The sequence below is a fragment of the Lepisma saccharinum genome, chromosome 13 (genome assembly GCF_977018435.1).
Source record: "Lepisma saccharinum chromosome 13, izLepSacc3.1, whole genome shotgun sequence".
Classification (NCBI taxonomy): domain Eukaryota; kingdom Metazoa; phylum Arthropoda; class Insecta; order Zygentoma; family Lepismatidae; genus Lepisma; species Lepisma saccharinum.
This window is the reverse complement of record NC_139241.1, coordinates 66,281,089-66,299,067: the sequence shown is the minus strand read 5'-3', so window position 1 is coordinate 66,299,067 and position 17,979 is coordinate 66,281,089. Positions and strand designations below refer to the sequence as shown.

At 40.5% G+C, this 17,979-nt stretch overlaps 1 protein-coding gene across 2 annotated transcripts in view; it reads right to left on the bottom strand.

Moving 5' to 3' along the window:
* The window catches only part of LOC145997389 (Ig-like and fibronectin type-III domain-containing protein 2), a 430,200-nt gene that overhangs the window by 244,936 nt on the left and 167,285 nt on the right, over window positions 1-17,979 (bottom strand). For both annotated transcript variants that reach the window (XM_083134380.1, XM_083134381.1), the window contains exon 2: window positions 10,213-10,292. The gene's annotated coding sequence lies outside the window, so the exon portion shown is untranslated. The remainder of the gene's footprint in view (window positions 1-10,212; window positions 10,293-17,979) is intronic.

Genomic DNA, 17,979 nt, shown 5'->3' with positions numbered 1-17,979 from the left:
TGACAAATTTATAATATGTAGTTGTTCTTTAATATAACCAGGGTGGCTACTCGCCGGGAATTCTACGTGAATTATTGACTCCGGGAATTCTGCGTGAATTTTTCTCCGTAGACGTGAAAAATTGCTACTTTTATCGGAGCAAATACAGAATACCGGAAGTATCTTCACTTTCAAATTCGGCATACTCACTAATTTTGACCTCGTAATCACGAATCTGCAGTTAAAATTTGGCGGTCACTTCCAGAAATTGCGAAACAAGTCGAAAAAGTGGGTCCGTGAACGAAGTAAACACCATTGATTTATGAAGAAAACAACTATTTTTTGCAATGATTAGCGTTTCAAAACTATGTTTACGATCACCCTTAATTTTTACTATGCTTGCCTAACCTAACCTTACCGTGAATGGTTCGTGGGGTAAACATATTTTTCAACTTTACGCAAGACGCCATTTTCTCACGTGCAAATGAAAGCTCCATGCAATGGGACTCAATTATTGCACAACACTTGAGCAACGTTGTGTAATGACTACGGTAGCAAGACCGTTGTGCGGAAAGAAAGACGTGTTCATATCAGAAACATGGTTTCCATGTTATTGCATAGCGGTAATTGACAAGCTTATTTTGCAATTTCTACACGTGGCCGCCAATTTTTAACTGCCGATTCGTGATTACGAGGCCAAAATTAGTGAGTGTGCCGAATTTGAAAGAAATCGGAGATACTTCCGGTATTCTGAATATATACCCCTTTATTAATCCAAATTCCATTGAATATAGACATATTTATAAATGCCCTGAGGCAAGTTTTTCACAGTATACCCTTTATTTCTATCAAGGAAGGAAAAGAGAGCTGCGTGGAAAATAAAATAGAATTCTCCCAGTCCGTCTAGTTTAGTTTTTTAGTATCCTTTCGAGTCTGAATGTGTGAAATGGCAATTGTAAAATCAGCACCTTAGATGTTTTAAATATATATACCGTTTAATTGAATTGAATTAGAATTTTTGGATAGATTGGAATCACACAGTAACTTTGTATTGTTATAGTCTGACAAGTTAAGTCCCGATATGCGCAGATCACTGCGGAGCACTTCCTATTACGTCATCCTTCCCACCACTCTTCTACGTACTAGTCTGGCCTTGAGAGTACGAGTGTTGCCAACTCAGCAAAATTAAGCTAAAACAAATATGACAAACTATTTTTACTATGTAGATTGACGATGCCGGTTCATATCAGTTTATCAGTGGTTCATTTGATTTAATCCGGTTTTTGAAAATGCGTGCGATGTGCAGATCATAAACTGTAGAATTACGCACGCGCGTTAAGGTTTATACCGAAGAGAAACTACTGGGCTAATCACTTTATGTTCTGAATGCGACATCCAGCAGTGGCCGGGTTTTTTTTGAAGCCGAGTGGGGTGGGGGTTCTTTTGTTTATCGTACAACAATCACTACGAGAAGACAATCTGATAACACGCTTGCCTGTGTTCTTTTTTAAAGCATTGAAATTCTCACCGGGGCCCTTTTTACATGACCTATGTTTGACACTTAGTCCGGAGACCGAAGTCCCCTTCCTAGGTGCCGGGCCCAGCTAACGGTTTTGATTCCAGGGTACGTGTGACCGGATCGGTTTTTACCCCCGACGAATAGCCGACTCGTGCATAAAGTGACGTTGAATAATAATAATCATCAATAATAATAATAATTGATGTTAGCCAGCAGAAATGCTTTGCTGACTTAACGTTGAACTAAAATATAAATACCACCAGTTATGAGGATTAGTATACTATTTGTATGAACACAAATCATAGTCAAATCATAAATAACAAAAATGTATATTATATAACACACAAAAATAGACAGATTACACAACCCCTCACTATCATTCAAGCATTCACACACTCTCTCATACCGCAGGGGAATAATTACATTAAGATAAATACATTGGCCCTTTTTTAGACACCATGCAATATTTAGTTTTTTCTTATGAATATTAAACTGCGCCCGAAGACGTTAATTGGCTTAGAATTACAGATACTAAACTTTCATCTGCGCGTGCTCATTACATTCTGCCAACGGGCATGACACGTAAACTTTTTATTCTTGCAATTTACCAAAACATTTAAACAATTATTGTTTAAATTATTACTAATGCGCCTTGGAACTTCAGTAACGTTAGGCAGGGCACGCAACTCGTGCAACATAGATGTCAACTGCAAGGCATACATGTTTACAGAAAAAATGAAGACACTTATGTATGAATATATATTAAAAATAGCACGCAGTTAATTTACTTCCTCACTTAGCAAACTTGAGGGATGATTTCTGCAATAGATACACGATTTATGCCGTTTTAAACAAATATTTACCGAGTAAAGCATATAAGGTGACATAAATAAACATTATTACTCAACAGCTCGGCGCAGAGCGTGGAAAAACAACAGTATGCTGTGAATCGATCTTCCTAATTAGCAATTGTTTTGAAATTTAGATTATGTTGGCAAGAAATAATTATAATCAATACCTTCGCGACTTTTAACTTTAAATACTGGCATCCTTTCGTCCGACTGCCGGTCTTTGGAGGCTTGGGTAGATGATCACTCACACATATAGAAAATTAACAGTAGTATACTATACCATCTCGGCGTTCTAGGCGTTTCAGCGACGTTTACCGTAGTCCTCTAAACGGCGTGGTGACGTCAATCCGCGGTCCTTTTTGCCACACTAACACTTCCCCACGCTACTTCTTTGTAGCGGCACTTCGCAATCTTCTTTGACACACTTTCCTTCTATTCTTCTACATCACGGCGATCATAGACGAGGGAAAACAGCCTCTCTGTCATCTTGTCGGCCTCGTAATGGAGCGATTAATTGATTCGCATCGTCTCTCTCTCTACTCGGGGGACGGCGAAAAACGGGCGAAGTTCCTTTACCGGGGGTACTCGTGGATTCTCGCTGCTAATCTCACGCGGGACGTCGGCGTCGTCTCAAGACGCAGTAGGTGTCGCTTCATTATCTCAATCTTCTCTTCTAGACGGTAGATCTAAGTGTGGGCTGGTGTCGCTTCATCTTTCAATTTCTCTCTCTCTCTCTCCGTAGAATTCTCGTCGGGCGTCGGCGTCGGCGTCGAAGTACTCTAGGATGTTGATTCGGCTTCGGCTTTCGGCGGTATCATTTCATGGCTTCTAATCGGGCTGTGGGCGTTATTCGTGGCGATGTGGTGTTTGTGACGGCGTTTTAGTGGTGTGGCGTCGCGACGCTGAGCGATGATCTGCTGCGTTGTCGGCTTCATGCAGGCTAGGAAGACCCCAGGCCCTCCTTCTCTCGTGATTAGCCCGCCATAGTGGTATTAGTGTTCCTCGTCACAAAACGAATAACGCGAATCCAGTGAACAGGTCACCAATTAACACTGCGTATTCGTACAACTAGTCACTGTCACTCACTCACGCAGGATAAAATACACGGCGCGGTAGAAAAAGACAAAGTCCCGAATCTTTACTCCGACTGTCGCAGAGGTGTTGTCGGTTCGAAAACTGGCGCTAGACTGTACTTGTTTGTTCGTTCTGCCACTATATAAAGACAGCTTGAAACTTCGAATACAACGGACTGACTTTTAGGCGCGGGAATCTGAAGTTACGACGTTGGTGGTCAAGCGTCCATTTTTTGCCTGGTCCAGCTTCTTGGGGCACACGTGTTGCGTTAGAATGGGGTGAAAAGAATAGTTCTACCCTCATCCGGTACGTAACATGTTCCTTCCAGTAATTGGCCTCCCACGTTGACTTTCCTGTCGCCAAATGCACAAAAGTCGCTCAAAAACAGTGAAAGATTTATCACAGCACATCGTTGGTCCCGAGCTCCTACGACCGAAAGGGGGAAAAGTCAACAAAAGCAGAGAAACACAAAAGGTTCAGACACGTGGTGTTTTTCTACCGAAGCTTCAAGCGGATACGAAGTTACAGAAAAATATAAAATAACGAAAACCTAGGATATAAAAAGTAGGTGACAAAAACTGACTGTCATAAAATGTTCTTGCTCTTTACTCTTGGCTGCATATTTTTGAAATGCAAGAATCAAATCATGCCGGGTCCAACGAAATCCACAATCTGCTCTGGAAAACCCCTTAGGGAACAGGCCAGAGAAATTGTTTACAATGTTGCAACATATTTGCGAAATCAGAAGGAGTTACATAAACTTAAGTATAATGTTGTCGAGTCCACAAGCGCCGCCACGGGAGTATCTAAATGGATGATTTCTCAAGTTTTAGAAGAATTGGATTGTTGTTGAGTTGGTGTTTTAGTCCACTTTATGCACAGTAAGGCTAATCGGGACTGGACCTACAGTTTAAAGTGGGACCCGAACCACTATGTGCCTCCACCGGAAATCGAACCCGGGATCCCTTGATTACAAGGCGACGACGCTACCACTGCGCCATCGGGGAGGTCAAATATTAAAAGAAGGAAAAGAATCGTTGGCGAAAGGTGAGCTGAATTTCTGTATTCCGACAGGTAGAAAACAGCCCAGGAAAAAGCGAATACAAATTTCGTTGAAAATCCTCAGACCATTCCGCTCCCTCCAGGTTGCAACACTGCGAACCAACGTCGCTGCGAAGAATGGAGGGGGGAAATGTGGTGTGAGATGCGCAACAGCTATTTGCAGCGTCTTGTTTTTAAACTTGTCAAGTTATAATATATCTGTGTGTGTATGTGTGGTGAGTGGCGGTGATACGTAAGGTTGAAGCAGAGCAAATTTCTGCTAGTGTGCTTGAACTTTTAGAAAGTTCGCCTTAAAAACCGGGAATGATGCGTGAATTTTATCATTGTCCTAGAGTGGCAACCCTGATAAAGGAAATTAAGGTTTACTTAATGCTTGATAGTGAAATAATAAATTAAAAGTTTATCACATTCACATGACTCGGGACTAGATTTACTATACACTAAAGTAAGAAGTCACTGGAAATCGAATGCTGGACGTGTTGACGTAATCAAGGTCAATGCCGGTCAGTGTTTCCAAACACGTGTTTTTGTAACTGAAGAAGGTATGTTTCCGAAAATGGTTTGTGGGGCTATGTGTCAATGGTTCGTGGGGCTATGCGAGAATGGTGTGTCGGGGTACGCATTTTTTTCTAAACCAATTTTTAACTATTCTAACCTAAACGTGACCCAACCTAACCTTACCGGAAATGGTTCGTGGGGCTATGCGTCAATGGTTTGTGGGGCTACGTAGGTATTTTTGGGTGCAGTGGGGTGAAAACACTGCATGCCGAGTACGGTATTGAAACTGTGACCGCCATTTTGCGTGTTACCGAAGGCAAAAAGAAACGAAAAAAAATTACTCGACATGTCGCAAATAGAGCTTATTTCCGTAAAATAAGCGAAATGCCACCTTCAACAATGTTTCTCAATGCAGAATACGTAAGTACGAATATTCAAATTAAAGGAACTAGCAAATTTCAGCCGTCTTGCGGATATTAGAAATTTACCTATAAAAGTCTAGGAGTTAGCTTGAAAACCAAGTCTAAATTTGAGACATTACATGCCTAAAAAAAATGTTGATGGAAATTTTTGAACTAGCATCATAGGAACACTGGCAAAACAGCGTTTCAAGCACTTCATAGCAACCAAACATTCTATTGTTGTTGAGAACATTCGAGCAGACAACAGTTTATTGTTGAAGTTAGCTCACCTCGCGGGACGCGGGTTGTATTGTTGTGTATGTTCCATTATTTGTAGCGCGGTGAACAAGCATAGCGAAGAATCGTATATGTAGGTAGTTTCAATAAAGGCAACAAGAATTTAAATTCCTGCGTCTTGACCAGTGATGTGCGTCTGCGCGTAAACAATGATAGTCTACATTCTAGACGTAGACTATGTTATACACGTAGATTACGTAATCTATGTAAACAACAAGCCGAAAGGTGATAACTTAGCAAAGAGCGCCGTGGAATTAAAAGAAAATTATACTGTGTATCTCTTGCTGATGTGCGTGGAAAACTTTTCATACTCTTTCTTTCAAATTCGAACAATTTCTCACTTAGGAAGAAACCTAATATAGGAAATATTCTGGTGCTTTATGATGAAAAGACCACTCTTGCCTCACGACTGCCATCTGTTGTTGTTTTTTGCATACTATTTATCTTCTTCCATAGTTGACAATAGAAGAGAAGAGAAATTTTGTTGTAAATAGAGTTCTTTTCATTTCGTTAGGAACCAATATAGTTGAAAATGTCACTTTCATTTCATGAAACCCTTGAAAATTAATTTTAATGCACTTTAGATTGTCTACGTAGTCTATGTAAACTACAACCCAATGTAATCTACGCGTAGATTACGTGTAGACAACGCATGTAGACGTAAACTTATAGTCTACGGCACATCACTGGTCTTGACACAAACGTCGCGTTGTTTGTCAGACATGTAGAGTTTTATGAATGGTTGGTGACGGATAAAGCTGTTCTCAGGAAGATTGGTTCCTCTGATAAATATTTCCTCAACTTCAGAATAGGACTAACGTCAAAGGTTGATCAGAAGAGACCATAAACAAAATGTAAGTCATACAGAGATTATAATAATTAATACCTTCTGACATAGGAAGATCATATTTCGTTTATTGTTTGTAATGTGTCATTTATGTGATCCATACTTTAATAAATGAAGGGCTCTGGTGTAAAACATGGTGACATTTTGGTCTTTTCTGAGTTCATTAAGAAAAAAGATTAGAAGCTATACTGTAGATAAATTGTTTTCGTGTTGTGTTTACCAATTTCACAAGGCTTTACTGAATCCAATGCAAATTGTATGAGATGGCTGAAAATTGAAGGATGGTACATTTTACTTCGGAACTAAGAAATTACCAAAATGTCACCATGTTTTACACACGAGCCCTTCATATAATAATAATACGTTAAGAACACTAATTTTTAAATTACGTCTAACCAAGTTTCAAGAAATGGGGCAGGGGTGTGTAAATTGAGCTTGGGATGTCCCGTTTTGGTGTCAAAATACAGGGTGTCCGAATTGAAACGCCATAAATTCAAATGTCTGTAACTCCACATGTATTTGATGCATCCAAATGAATTATGCATTAATGCATATACATAGTCCTAAAGTTTCTGTGAGCAAAGTAGTACACTTAGAACATTTGGTACATTTCTGCATGCGCCTCACATTACCCCACTATACTTTTTTCTGTGGGGACATGTCAAGGACATGGTGTATTTAACCAAAGAGACAACTCTGGTACCGCTTCGTGATAGGATTACATGGGACAACCAACATGCTACAGGCAACCTGGTGGGAAATCGAGTATCGGCTGGACATCCTGCGTGCGACTCTTGGGCGCACGTAGAAATGTACTAAAAATGTACCAAATGTTCTAAATGTACTAATTACTACTTTGCTCACAGAAACTTTAGAAGTGTGTATATTTATTAATGTATATTTCATTTGGATGCATCAAACACATGTGGAGTTACAGACAGTTGAAATTAGGACGTTTCAATTCGGACACCCGGTATTATGGTCACCCATTGTAAGCCAATAATAATAATAATAATACATTTTCTTTATTAAGCGGGCGAGGTTCAGCCAAGGACTGCTCTGCCACCTAACCCTTGTCAATATGATAATACATGCAAGATGATATAAACTGCGTGTGGAACAGTAAGCTAAATGTAAAATAATACACAGATACAAAAAAAAATGAAAAAAGAAAAAATACATAGGAATTAGTTGCATACAAAAAAGTGAAACATGAAATACAAAAGACAATAGTAATAATAATACAATTCCATATAGTGAGTGACTTGATACCTTCAGTATGTGTCCATTGTTCCATTAACATCAGATTTTTTACTTTACCTTTGAAATTTAATGGGTTGTTTACACTGGCGATGTTCGCAGGCAATGCATTCCATGCTTTGTGTTGACTGATGGACACAAAGAACATACACACACACATAAACATACATACATAAGGGAAAGTGGGGTAATCCCGAACACAGAGGTAATAGCAAACACCAGGTTTTCTGCTTTGCTTCCTTGACAAGAGTTATCAAATTTATGCCGCCACCTAGCGCCAGTCACGGACAATGCGTTAAGTTCCTATCGTCGTCAATATTCTGTGGAAAATCGAAGCCAGCGGAGAAAGATTGTTTGTTTCAACGATGCTTGTAATTTATGTGCTGTGTTTACTTCGAATGTTATAATATTATTAACTTATGTCTTTATTCTTGTATATTGTATATTTCTATAGACAATTTTCAAACAAACAGGAATGCTGCTATGTTATACCATACAGCACGTGTGATTATAATGAAAACAACACACACCTCCCCCTTTGAAAACGAATGTCAACCTGAACGTATATATTTCACACGTATAATTTGATTTCAGTCATAGTAATTGTTATTATGTAATGGCGACGTTGGAATCTGATAATTTCAAATTGAAGTAGTGTTTTTTGAGGGGGCAACACTATTATTGGGTTAATATGCTCCTTGGAATAACACCTTGCTTGTCACTTCGTGACAAGTGTGGGGGGGACACTTGAAAAACACTCAGATTAGGACTCGAACCCACAACTTGCGGTGACGAGATCGTCATTCAACCTACACGGCCACCGATGTTAACCACACCACTAGAATTTTGCACACTTCCTTTTCACCCAGTTCGCAAAGCACAACGTAATTTCTTGTTGCAAGAATGTAAACTCTTCGTACAGTTTGTGTCCTTACACCGCCCCATCTCCGCCTAAAAATAAGAGTTCGCTTCAGAGCTCATAAATATTCAAAGTCATAAATAACACCCGCGCCGCATACAACGGTCAACAAATTCACTTGAATAAATGACTAGGAGAGAGTGCTGAAACACGTAGACGATAGGCCATATCTTCCACGCTCGAGAGAACATAGTTAGTTGAGCGTGTAGCATCATTCTTTATTCCATAGAAGTTCCGTACAACAGGCCTGTGAGGAGATTTATGCAGTCGCGTTTAGTATGCACTTAAGATTCGCTCAAAAGATGGCACTGGTGTAGCAAGTTTGATGCAGGAAACGTTACAACATCTTCCCGTGCAAAGTTTGGTCTATATTGAAGTTTCAAAGTTGCATGATTTGTGAAGGTTTAGCTAGTTTAAAGTTCAGCTGAGGCTGTATGTGTATTTCTGTATTTTGAGCGTTTGAAAGTTAGTTTACTATAGGCATAACTTCGACGAGATTCCTAAAATATAGACCAGTTAGTCGGCAAAAATAACAGTAGGCAAATATACTCCCATCACTTTTTATAATTCTTCTTCCTGTGTTGTTTTAAGGAATTGAATTCTGTTGATGCGAGCAGATGTTGTCTGTCCTCTGCTTATTGAAGTTTTTATCTTAAATCACGATCGTTACATTGCGAAAAACAGAAAGAATGAAAATGGTGATGGACAATTCGTCTACTGTTACTTTTGCCGTTGGTTGTACTATCAAATTTATAGGTCAAACGGAAACACTATCTCTTGTTCTCTATCTCTCCCCTATTGTTCCTCTTTGTCCCTACTGTCTCGTGTATGCAATTTCCATTCGTTCCATCCCGCAAACGGGAATCTGTGGGGTAGGGTTGCTCATAATGCTAGAGAAGGGAAGAAAGCGAATGGGCCGAGGAAAGTAGTGCGCGCTGCTGCAAACTTCTGGTAGCTGCAGCCGCGTTTTCCTCTCCATGCACTCAGTTCCCTCTCTCTTTTGTCATTGGCCGCGACCTCTTGCTCACAGAATTCTTTTCGTTCGATTGGTCCGGAGATTTCCGGGAATAACTTCCTTTTGGAACGTACCAAACAAAAACACGGACTTGCGGTAGAAGAACACTGAAACTAGCTGCACGTTGTGTACAGTCGTCAGCAAAAAAAATGGCCACCTAGATCCTGAAACACACTCTTCCCTGCAAGGCGTTTCCATTGAAAATTTGCTATTAAAATCCACTTCTCGCCTGAGAGTTAGGCAACACCCATGATACATGTAGGGAAACTAACATTTCAGTACATAGATGTCGTTTTATTGCCGGTGCGTGAGTAATGGGAACGGAAATTCCCTGTGATGTGTGTGGGTTAGTCTAAATCTAAAATGTGCGTCATAATTTTATCTCGTAATTTCTGAATTAAACATGACGCAATTCACCGCTTATATACTCACACAAGACCTCATTATTAAAGCACTGAAAAAACCCAGGATAAGTGGAAATACGTCTTACCTTACACTTGCCCGCCTAGATTCACATGTGTTGGTTATTTCAGCTGAGGGATACCAGATTAGAACTCGACGCGAATTAACCTAAAAAGATAGGAGAGGAAACATTACTTTCGATTCAGTTCAAGTAAGTTCGAAGCATATTACCTATGTGCATCAGATCTAAACTATGTACGCTCCTGTTCACATAAAGTTGGCACATTTTGTAAGGTTGGAAAGTTGAGCGATTTTCTTTCTTTATCTGAGCAGGAGTGTACAATGATCAAATTGAGCCAGATTTCAACTTGCCACAACTGTGTGCTTCGCCAACTTTTCGGTACTTGAAATTGTCCAATACAATGTACAAATTACCGGTACAATATTGTATTGCATTCTCATATATTTACATCGCTTTTGTACCTCTAAGGCAACTCGCCGGCCGGCCCCCGTGGCGGAGTGGTTAGCACATCGCGCTAAGACGACAGGGGTCCTGGGTTCGAATCCCGGCCTGTGCATGAATGTTTGTCCATTCATACATCATAGGTATAATGCTTCATACAGAGGAACCTAAAGTACGTGTATATCCAACGGCAAAGCGAGGAACATTTTTTAAAAGTTTACACACTTGTAACACGCATTATGGGTCTAATGCTTCATACAGAGGAACCTAAGTATATCCAACGGCAAAGCGAGGAACATTTTTTTTTAAAGTTTATACATTTGTAACACACATTATAGGTGTAATTCTTCATACAGAGGAACCTAAGTATATCCAAAGGCAAAGCGAGGAACATTTTTTTAAAGTTTACACACTTGTAACACACATTATAGGTGTAATGCTTCATACAGAGGAACCTAAGTATATCCAACTGCAAAGCAAGGAACATTTTTTACACACTTTAACACACATTATAGGTGTAATGCTTCATACAGAGGAACCTAAGTATATCCACTCATTCCCATCTTGGCAAATTACCCAAAAGTGCCACAAAAACCGAAGTAAAATCAATCAATCTAAGGAGACTCGATGGACTTCTGTCAAACACGGGATACCTGGATTCGATTCTCGGTGTGTCAGGAAATTTTCCCTACAGTCTCTCGGCATAAAGGGACTCTAGGGGCCGCCCAGCTTCTAATGAATGAGTAGAAGTGGCTATACTGGTTGCATTTCCAGCTGGAAACAACGAATCAGAGATCAGTTCAATTCTCTTCGACCGACATCGGGCATTTTCGACACGAAAGGAACCGAAAAGTTATGGCAGGGCGAAACAAATGAGCGTCAGGTACGCAAAATGTTGCCAAACGTACTGTAAAACGGGGGGAGGATCAAAAGCACGGAAAATTAGTACACAAAACACACATACAAGCTAATAAAATCAACTTACAAGAGCAGGCGGACGCGTGGCAACGTAACGGGAGAGCGATGTTGCCCCTACAACTTTTGCTTCGCAACTAAAGTTTTTTACACTCATCGAGGCGCACACCGCCGAGGACCATTGGTGGACAGATTGAGCGATGAAGTCAGCAGCCAGTCGGGCCTGAGATCAGAATAGGATCAGAATAGAACATGAGCTGATCACATTACCTCTTCACCAGAGATTGATTGATTGATTTATTTTATTTTACTTCGCGTTTTGTGCCTCGTGACTAATTTGCGAAGATGGGGATGAGTAGTGAAATTGATGAATGGACATTCACAAACAACCAAGCCCGAGCGGGATTCGAACCCGGGACCCCTGGCGTCGCAGCGCGATGTGCTAACCACTCGGCCACAGGGTCCGGCACCAGAGATCGAGAATGTGTGGGGCCATACATCCACACTCCATATGTGCACACACAACACAGTACATTGAGTATGTCTTTACTTTAGAACTTCTTTATGTGAATTGTGCTTATGAGGTGTTTCACCCATCTGGAATACTTTGGAGAGGAAACATGAGTTTGCAGTACCTAATGGTAAGAGAACTGCAATCACAAAAACGATTGAATGGGAATATTACGATGGACCTGAATGTGAAAGGCGTATGATGATGAATGTGTTGTGGGTAGGAACAGATGGAACACTTATATCGCTGATGCAATAAGTGGTCGTGTTTCGTTATACCAAAAGTTAGTTAAGAAGTTGATTTTGCATATTCAAGTACACTGTACATCACAACGAATCAGCATCCTTGCAGATAACAAATCTAAATTAAAAGCAGAATCGTGCATGACTGCATTGCTTCGAAGGTGTTGAACAAGCACTTTTGATGCTGAGTGTACAGTTGCAGGGTCGACACTCAACATTAAGGTGTAGGATTTTGGTCGATACTAAACTATAGGTTTTCCCCCCCTCTCTCTCTTTACCAGGATGTATGCGTATAAGTGTGTGTGTGTGTGTGGAGGGGGGCGCACACATTAAGAGAATCCTTGCGTCACCTGCGTTGGTCCGCTGTGTACACGGTCCGTTTCACATGTTTGTGGCTACCGCCGCTGCGAAATATGGACATGGAAGGAAAAATAACACCAGATGTGAAAGAAAAAATAAAAGAGGATCAAATGTACAAAAAATAAGATAGGGACAACACGAACATGTGTCGCGATTCTTGTAGGGAGTTTGGAGAAATGAACAGTTAACATCTGAGCCAGAAGTAATTCCTAGCTTGAACCTCCAGCTTGGAAATTACACGCATCAAGGATTCTTGAAGCATCCTTTACGCACAAACACACACACTTGTTTTCCTACCCGGCATTAAGAGGATCCTCACTTTTTGGACTTCAAAGCAAGGAACGTTTTTTAAAATTTACACACCTGTAACACACATCATAGGTATATTGCTTCATAGAGAAGAACCTAAGTATATCGAACAACAAAACGAGGAACTTAAAAAAAAGAAAAAAGAAGAAGTTTACACACCTATTAGCACACATCATAAATATAATGCTTCATACAGAGGAACCTAAAGCATGTCCAACGACAGAGCGAGGAACTTCTTTTAAAAGTTTACACACTTGTAACACACATTATAGGTATAATGCTTCATACAGAGGAACCTAAAGTATGTCAGACGACAAAGCGAGGAACTTTTTTTAAAAGTTTAAAAAAATAAGTTTACACATCTACTAGCACACACCATAAATATAATGCTTCATACAGAGATAACCTAAAGCATGTAATATGACAAACGGAGAAACTTTTTAAAGAGTTTAACACCCCTATAACCCAGAGGAACCTATAGTATATCCAACGACAAAGCGAGGAACTTTTTTTTTATTAAAGATTACACATCTGTTAGCACACAATACAGGTAAAATGCGTTACACCGAGGAACGTAAAACTTGCACAACTTAATACAGTTGTCACATACAATTCTTCTAGTATAAGATTGTAGATCTTGGCGTCCATTAGTTCACATCAACTAGTGTTCATTCACAAGTTAATATTTATTTCGTTCCAAGGAATCGTGGAAAATACCTCGGAGTGCTAGTGTCTAGACCGATTTAGTTCCTCTTGTGACGAGTAGATTAGCACACACATTTTTCAGACTAAATGAAACAGCTCACCTTAAGGGAGAGGAAGTAGTGGTTTTCTTATGGCCTAAAATCTAGGTTTGACGATACAATTGTTTCAGAAATCCTGGCATCTATCTGTACACTTTATAGGGGCACAAAGTAAATGCAAGATGATACTGATCATAAACCTTATGGGGTCACATTTCCCTCGCATTTTCTGTGGCTCTACATGTGGTCCTAACACAGGAGAGGAGCTTTTCTCTACACAAAACCTTAAGACAACCACATTTGGCGACCATGTTTAAAAAATGGATCTCAATTTTGAATGAGACCAAATCCGCGGTAGGCCTGTGGGCCAGGTACAGAAGTTTACCAAATTTTATACCGGTATGTTTCAAGCCACGTTTGGCCATATTTTGTCGCCTGTCTGCTGGACTATGACAACCTTGTCCAGCTTGTTAATATCGCATGACGGTTCGAATAGCCAACGTGCTGACTTGCACATAGTTTTAACATTAATGAATCAAACCCTGCCTTTCGAAAGGATCTGTGAAGTAGCACAGCGAATAACGATATAGAAGGGGAGAAGCGAGTGGGAGGAGCAATGCTGCAACTGCTGGTAGCTGCACTCACTCCCCTCTCACGAGTTCATTGTCGACCCTTTCGAGTCACTACTTGCGCAGAGGACTTGTTTTCGTTCGCTAGCTCCTGAGACTGAGTGTAGCAGTGCTTGAAGTTGACAAACTTGCAAATCTTTCCAGAAAGGACTCTCTACCGTAGTGCAGCAGAGGAGGAACCTGTTTCAATGGCCCAGCCGTAAATGTCCGCTCCTATTGCAGCAGCGGCTATGAAAGTCCAATGGCGATGGGTGCCATTTGAGTCTCAATAGAAGCTTCTTGTGAAGAAACGTTACAGACCCCTCCCCCCTTATTTTCTACATCATATTTCCTCCAGGTTCCGAGCCCGAGTCCTACAGGCAACAATGCAGAGAGAAATCTATGTTTTCATCCTTAGCATTTCAATATGCACGAGCTCATGCAGGCAGCTCTTTGCGAAAATCTCTCTCTCTCCGAAGTTCTTTCAGATGCGAGTCCTTCGTTCCAAAAAGGACTCGCAGAGAGCGCGTGACAGATGAATATGGACCAGGATTATTAGGGCGTAGCTTAACTGTAATGGGGGGAATCTGAGGGGGGAGGGATGAGTGACAATATTGCATTTTAGATCTTTCTTTTTGCCTTGAAACGTCAGCACAATCCTCTCTCTCTCTCTCCCCTTTTAGAGGGACGAAATGGATCAATATGAAACGCTGGTCGGTTTCTTTAGCTGAAGAGAACGATGAATGGTTTCCAGTGAATTGTATGGCACGTATTGATTGATTGATTTTAAAATTATGGACACGTCAGCACGAAAGCTATTTGCGCCCGTCACGTAGCTTGGGGATACGCCCTTTGAATTAACAGGAACCTAGCATGAAAGAATATGTCTAAGAAACTTCCTAAAACAAATGCTTCAACTGATATTGTCATAGACTACCGACAACTAAACCTATACTGTCTCTGAGGATAAAATCATCTTTGCTTCTTAAAATCCGAGGCTGCAAAGGGGCACTCAGCACAGACAAGGACAATCACAGGACAACACGACCCCACAGAGGATTATCCTGGCTGTGGGTCCAGGCGCCAGAGCTAAGTTGGCCTACAAAAAGCAGTTAACACGGTGTACTACTAAGAATGAGGTTTACTTTTGGATGCCTTATCAGAAGATTAGATCACCCCTTACACCGTGTGGAATATATTGAAAGTTTTGAATGATGTTGTTTATTTCACTTCGTTTTTCTAACAATTGCGCTTAATCGCGAAGATAAGAGTGAGTGATAATATAGATGAAGTGACTCTCACAAATGCCCTTGCCGGGATTGGAACCCGGAACTCCTGGCTTCGTAGCGTCCTGTGCTAACTACTCCTCCACAGAGGTCTGCTAGTGGAGAAGAGGTGGAGTTAAAGAAGCAGAGGAAATAGAATAAGGAGAGAGAGAGAGAGAGAGAGAGAGAGATACAGAAGCAGATACAGAGGGAGAGAGAGAGAGAAGAGACAAATGTGACAGATATAAAGTAGTACATGTGGGGTAAGACAAGCAGAAGAGTAGGGGACAGAAACTAGAAGAGAAAGAAATAATAGTAGGAAAAAGATAAAAGTAGAAAGAGAAAGAAAAGAAGGATAGAAAAAAAGAAGGATAGATAAAGGAGATGGATAGAACAACATAAGGATAGAAAAAGGGAATGGTAGAAAAAGGGAAAGGTAGAAAAAGGGAAACGTAGAAAAAGAAAGATAAAGAGATAAATAAAGAGAGAGAAAAAGAGAGAAAGAGAAAAAAGAGAGAAAGAGAAAAAGAGAGAGAGAGAAAAAGATCAAATATTAGGAAAAAGATAAAAGTAGAAAGAGAAAGATAAGAGAAGGATAGAAAAGAGAAGGATAGATAAAGGAGATGGATAGAACAACATAAGGATAGAAAAAGGGAAATGTAGAAAAAGGGAAACGTAGAAAAAGGGGAACATAGAAAAAGAAAGAGATAAAGAGAAAAATAAAAGAGAGAAAAATATCAAATATTAGGAAAAAGATAAAAGTAGAAAGAGAAAGATAAGAGAAGGATAGAAAAAGGATAGAAAAAGAGATGGATAGAACTAGAGATGGATAGAACAACATAAGGATAGAAAATCGAATGGTAGAAAAAGGGAATGGTAGTGAAAGACAGAAAAAGGGAAACGTAGAAAAGGGAAAGGTAGAAAACGGGAAAGACAGAAAAAGGGAATGGTAGAAAAAGGGAAACTTAGAAAAAGAGAAAGATAGAAAACGAAAGAGATAAAGAGAAAAATAAAGAAAAAGAGAAAGAGAGAAAAAGCTCAAATCCTCAATTGTCGACTTGCGTATCAGCGACACGCGAACGCATCAAAAAACCGCGGCTGCAAAAACACAAAGCTGCGACCTTTGCTAGCCCTGATGAGTTATTCTGTCAGGTTGCGTTGCTCACCCTTTCACCGATAGGTCAGCCGCCATTATGCAACGCAGAGTGCAGAAGAATGGAAGGTGAGCCCTCGGCAGAAGTCCACCCATCACGCAGCCGATAAGTTAGCTGGGAAACACCTCGGTGGACTTTCGCAACGGGAGACGCGCCGCAATCTCGTTAAACTGCCAGAACCTGCTGTTTCGTTTCGACTGTGTGTTTCCATTCCACCTCACTTATTTTATTTCCTGCTTTCTTCTTACTCTCTCTACTTCCAACTTTTTCTGTTTATCTCGTACTATGAAAAGAAAAGGATACAAGAAAGAGAAAGAAGAGAAAGATAGAAGAAGAGAAAGATCAAATCCTCAATTGTTTCATCACTCACTCACCCACTGTTTCTGGCTATTTCTCTCTCCCTTCTGTTGACTTTCCTGCTCTCTCTTTCATACTGTTTCTAACTCTCTCCATAATATATAAATCTCCTCTGTTTTTCTCTAAATGGGGTTTAGAGACCTGCACAAGACCCGGAAAAAACTCGTCTGCGAGGAGGCGCGCCTACAATAATATGCAACACGCACGTCAAGCCCAGGTGTTCGAAATCGCGCAAGCGAGCTTCACGTCACAGTTGTGCACAGGCATCAATGCCTGCCAGGTTTTTCTATTACCCGGGTCTTAAGAAGACCCGTGAGACTCGATGTAGTTCTTGCAGGTAGACGGCGAGCACTACTGTCAGTGTTTCCAACGACCATTATATTTCACTATGCATGGAAATATTTGAATTTCTGCTAGGCGCAGGTGCCTTGAGGTTGTATAACCATTGGCGTAGCAAGGGGTGAGCGAAGTGGGCGACCACCCTGGGCCTCGCGCATATAGGGGCCTCGCGTCCTATGAGGTTGATACGAAAAACGTAATAAATGGAAGTGAGAAAGATAGAAAAGGCTATTTTTTTTGGGCAATAAAATTAAAACTTTTTTTATCTGGCTTTATATTCTAGTTTAACATTATAATTTGAATGAATACGTCAAATCAGAGGCGGGCGGGAGCTCTAAGCCTAAGGGGTCCCAAAAAAGTCAAAACAATTCTCATTTCTCATGTGAAACATTAACGCAAAAATTGCTTGGACAATTTTATCCAATTATTATTTTCTTGAATAGAAAGCGCTTTGTCTTGGCTTTTCTTCTGTCTCGTGACCTTGCATAGCCTACACGATTTTAATACGTTAATGATAAAGCACCTCAAACTGCTACGGAGCAAAGTATGGGGCATTTAAATGCTTCTGGTGTTTTAAACTGAGGAAGGG